This window comes from Chenopodium album, chromosome 3 (assembly GCF_948465745.1).
Source record: "Chenopodium album chromosome 3, dcCheAlbu1.1, whole genome shotgun sequence".
Classification (NCBI taxonomy): Eukaryota; Viridiplantae; Streptophyta; class Magnoliopsida; order Caryophyllales; family Amaranthaceae; genus Chenopodium; species Chenopodium album.
The window spans coordinates 912,120-918,119 of record NC_137836.1 but is presented as its reverse complement, the minus strand read 5'-3'; positions in this window follow the sequence as shown (position 1 = coordinate 918,119).

Below are 6,000 nucleotides of genomic sequence, written 5' to 3'. Positions count from 1 at the left end.
AAATTTAACATCATCACACAAGATCACTGAGAGCTATCTAACTTTATATACTAACACATTGTAAGCCCCTTTTTAAACAAATTTCATTTCAAATAAGGTTAATAGATTACAATATGGATTTCTTTTTAAAAAAAAATACAATATGGATCAACAATACCACATATATTCATATTCATGTAATGTAATGTTGCTGTCGTCTTTCCTTTCACCCCTTTCACATTTGACACGACCGGGACAATAATTACTCACAAAATCATGATTTAATATTTGGGAGGAAAATTCATCAAATCATTCTGAACTATAATTCATTAACCTCGTATTATGTATTTGTATTTCGTTTTGGTTCATTCCTCCAATTTTAAGCATGGTACACATCCATATATCGTTGCCAACCCCTTTCCATCCACTACGTATTAATTAAAATTAGGTTAAATAAATAAATTTTGATATTTCGACCATCAATTTAAGTTTTAAGTTAAGTGGGGATGCATCTTAGTGGGTCCAATCTCTACTACAATGAATGGCCCATCACACCCCAATTTTCCCGAATTTATCTATTCATACAAGTGGTTCCAAGCAATTTCTAATATGAACAGAAAGTGATGGATTTGTTGGTACTATTATCAATTCTCTAATACCGTCTGTCACAATCCCCTTTCGCTTTCCTTGTCTAACATGAGGTATTTTAATTTTGGGGCAACTTTATCTCCATTCAATTTTTCTACACATTGTCCTTGAAACTACCTCTGCATTTCTTAGCACGTACCCTCTACAATCCCTCTCTGATAAGTAATGATTGTTACTACATTTTATTTTTGGGATCGTTCATGGAAATTTATCTAATACATTCGTCTTTTTTTTTTATTTTTAATTTTTGAATATTTTATATCTCATAACTAATACCTAAATGACGCAAATAATATAAAACAGAAGTAATATATCTTTTTTAATTAACACATTTACACTTTCTTTTTACTATATATACTTCGTACGAGTATTAGATTACACGTAATAAAACAACAAACTTACCCACCCATTTATTAAAGTGAAAGAAAGTAATAAGATGATTAATCTTTAAAGAACGGACAAAGTGCCATGTCATAATATTAACAGGCCCATCAACAAATGAGACATATTAGGGCAACCATCAAGATATATTTAGTAAAAAGACACAACGAAACATTACATAAAGTAAGTATTTGATGTGAAATGTTTAACCAATCATCTTGATTACTTGTTGAGATTAATTCGTCAAAAAATGGACCAACTTGCGTGCACCTAAATTAAAAAATAATCTTCATAAAATTTCGGTGATCTCAATGACTAAATTTCTTGACCTTGTGTTAATTAGGTGGATTTATTGAGGAGTTTGAGTATCATAAAGCGAACGATTAAGCCTAATTTAGCAATAAAATAATATAATTGATTACTCTTTTTTTTTATAATCATAATTGATTACTTGATCCCACTACTTGTTAACACATAAAGTATATGGTAAGGTAAAAAGAATATGTATTTAATTTTTAGTTTGCTTTAATTAATGGAACATCACTAGCCTAATGGTGAAATTATTCGTTAAGGGTCAAAATCATGCTTCAACATTGGAGGAAAAAGGTTTAAATTGGGAACGAGATGCATTGTCACAATTGAATTGAATTGAAGTGCCATCATTCTTGTATATGGTGGGTGTAAGTTTCTACATGAGGCAGGTGAAGTAAATTATAAATGGTGTACAATGCAAAAAGCAAAACAAAGAATTTGAGCATATCTTGCTTTATTTACAAAAGTCACATGATAAAGAAAAATGGACGATCGCGACCATATAGATAAGAGTTTGAAAGTATATTTTGTGTAACAGTTAAAATGTCATGCATGTTATATTTGTTAAAGATAAGATGATATGTACTGAAATTTATTAAAATTAATAATGTGCATAACATAAACGTAGAATATTGAGACAATTTTTGCATTCAAATAAAATTCTTCAGATTGTACTACTCTATGTTACAACTTCAATATTCTTGTTGTGAATATAGTGATTTATTATTTAGCATCTTTCATTAAAGTGAAATTAAAGCTTTTACCATTTGTGTAATAGGTGTTCAAATTGAGCATATTATATAAGAAATAAATTAAACTATTTTGAGATTATATCTCTTTTCAATCATCATATGAAAACAATCTAATGGTAGAACAAACCATGGTATTTAAGGATATAGACTTGGCTTAGCTTCCACATGTGACCTTGCTAGGTACGTTGACATTATTTCAACTTGATCTGATAAGTACCAACCCGTCACGAGTCAATCTAAAATCAATAGATGGACTCGATCGAGTTAACATTGTATATAGTTACATACATCCTAACATACATACATATAAATCGCGGTAGGTGCACATGACAATTTTATTAACTATCTGGTATTCTGATGTTTCATTATTGAGTGTTTAAAATTCGAGTAATCTCCTCGAGATTATGTAGGAAATTTTGGGGTATGCATGCATAACCATAAATTAATTGATGGGTGTTTAATGTTTACGTTATATGTAGCATGTAGCTCAAATATGTGCACGTCATGACCTACTTGTAAAGTTGTAACATAACATGACGGATTAGCACTGTCAAAACGGTTTGACAGTTCGGTTTCGGTTCGGTTTGAAATCGGTTCGGTAGTTAATCGGGTCGGTTTGGAATCGGTTTAATTGTCTCGCGGGTCGGTTTTGGTTCGGTTTAAATAGTTATCGGTTCGATTCGGTTTCGGTTTATTCTTAAGCGGTTTTAATTCGGTTCGGGTTGTAAACAGTCCGGGTAGTAAACGGTTCGGTGCAGGCGGGTTGCGGTTTGTTAACGGTGCGGTGTAAACGGTTTTTATCCCGGTTCAAACAGTTTCGGGTTGGAAACGGTTTCGGGTTAGAAACAGTTCGGTTCTTTTTTGGTTCGGTTTATAACTGGTTCAGATCTTTTTCGGTTCGGTTTTTTACTGGTTCAGTTCTTTTTCGGTTCAATTTATAATTGGTTCGGTTCTTCGATGGTTTAACCACTTTAACGTTATTCATATCGGTTCCATTTCAAGTTTACTAAATTACGGTTCGGGTCGGTTTTCGGTTTCAAAAAATAAATTGTTTATCGAGTTGTTTGGATTCGGGCAGTTAAATGGCTTTGGTTTGAAATTTGATAGTACTTGCTAACCTTTTGCGTTCACAAGTTTTAAATAAAGTCGGCAAGTCGCGAATCATTTCATATTTAGGCAACATATTATAAACAAATTCTCATTTATTTTATAAATACATATTATGTTCTGTTTCAAGTTTAGTCATACTGATTTTACTAGTTTATTACGAAGTAGATTATAAGAGTTAGTGTATTAATGTATTATTGTTATACAATTAGGTTATTATATGCTTCTTATTTAATCATTTATATACTACGCATATACTACGCATACAATCATAATCATGACTTGATGAGTTATTGACTTCTTGTGAAATGGAAATTTACAATTTGGTAATTCAATACTTGATTAGTCAACAAGACTGATAATTATGACTCGTTTATCATTATATATTTTCATGAAATTATGAAGATATTACAAAGTGATTTGATTTGTATAATGAAAGAAGACACTAATGACTAATTAACAAGGTCATATTGATCAGTTCAATCGATCATATGTACTACACATTATTAACACGTGGTATCTAACCATCTCAATATCTCATAGATAAATATTCGTATCATCGTTATTCGTATGTATTAGTACAAACTACAAAGTTATACGAAGTAGCTCATTAGTGATCTTTTTAAATTAATCTATTTATACATTTTATTAATATAACGTTTTTATAATTTTTACGTGTATGAAAATAAAGATATACTAGTAGATATTTTAATACGTGTCTTGGACACTGATCCCGATCAAATGGGGCAAAAAAAACCTAAAGAATTGAAGGAATAATATTTTTGTAGATGAATGTACAACACACAAACACACACGGATCACTACTCTCAACCGTAGATTAAAAAATCAATGGTTAGATTCTTTCTCCCACAACACACATGGATCACCATTCTCAACCATAGATTAAAAAAATCAATGGTTAGATTCTTTCTCCCACAACACACATGGATCACCAATCTGAACCATAGATTAAAAAAATCAATGGTTAGATTCTTTCTCCCACAACACACATGGATCACCAATCTGAACCATAGATTAAAAAAATCAATGGTTAGATTCTTTCTCCCACAACACACATGGATCACCAATCTGAACCATAGATTAAAAAAATCAATGGTTAGATTTACATGAAACCACTCTCACCCTTTTGAAACCCTTTCACTCTCACTCTCACTTTACCACTCTCACCTTACCACTCATCCTCAGTCCTCACGGCGCCTCTTCTTCTCACGGCTAAGCGCCTCTCCGTCATCCTCACGGCGCCTCTCACGGCGCCTCTCCTTCTCATCCTCACGGCGCCTCTCATTCACGGAGTCATTGGTGTTTGCTGCCCTAATTGCTCCAAATTCAGGTATGAATTGGCGTTGTTTTTTTTTAATTTGTTACTGTATATAGTTTAAATTGTTTTTTCTTGTATAATTATAACTCAATTATATATCTGAATACAAAAATTGAATCTTGTTTTGTCTGAATAAATTTTGAGAAATGATACTACTTATTCATCTTGCTTTCTTGTATTCTCTCTGTGTTTTGGTGGATTTGGGATAGTGGTAGCGTAGCTGCATAGGAGGACTTTCTGAGACCTAAGAGTATGTGTAGTTTTAATGAAATTGAGTTTCTGTTTTCTGAGTAATGGAGATGACGTAAACATAGATTGTGTTCCATTTATCTTGCATTATGTTTTACTTGTTCCAAATTGAATTGGATTATATTAGGCTTAGAACAGAGCATAAAAAAGAGTGCAGTTTAAAACTAATACAGATAAAGTTGGAATTTGATTCATTTTGTGTCAAATAAATAAAGCTATGATAACCATGTGGATTGACAATTCATTCTAAGCATCTTAGCATATTGATTATCATTATAGCGAGTAATCTTATTGTGGTAATCATCTGGATGAGCACACTATAGAGGATATATTCTATAGCGAGTAATCTTGCATTATATCAATTGTTGTACATTTTTTCTGTGAATGCAGCTTGTTTTGCCCCCTATTTTGCTTATTGAATGTAAAGGATATATTCTACTGCTCACCTCATTCTAATTCGAGAAAAATCAAGTTTATATCAAGTTTGATACACAAAATATGTAAATCATGGGGTAGTATGGTCATTTTAGCTACTAAATAAGGGATAACTTAGTCATTTTACCTAAACTTATTAGTCTTTTTATTACTTTTTATTTCTTAAAAAATGGTGGCTGATTTACAGTTGTTATAAAAATAGGGTGGAAGTAACTATTCTAATTATTTACGTCGATAACAAAAAAAAAAAAAAAAAAAAAAAAAATTGTATGCTCCCCCTCGCAAGATAGGGTTTCCTCTTCGAAAGAAAGTTGATCTATAGGATATATTCTATAGCGAGTAATCTTATTGTGGTTTTGTTTCTATTTTTTTAGTAATGGAGCAAGAGTTTGGAAATTATGATGAGCACACTATAGATTCTCAAGACACTGTTCAGAATCAAGATTCTTCTCAACAACAAGTCACTAACACTAGTGGTAGTAAGCGTCAACGTATATCAGATGTGTGGAGGCATTACACCTTTTTTGATAAGTTGGTTGGTGTTGCTCTGATAAGATATGCCCGATGCAATGTTTGCAGTAATGAATATAAAGCACCAGGTACGGCTGGTACCTCCACTTGTAAAGCTCATACTACCTCATGCATGAAAAAACATCCACATCATCCTGGACATAAAGAAAGTGGTGTTCAGCCTTTGTTTAATCAAACTCGTCATTTACAATTGCTTGCTAAAGCTATAATTTTGCATTCCTATCCTTTAAGTATTGTGGAGCATCATGGCCTTAGGGAAGTTTTTAC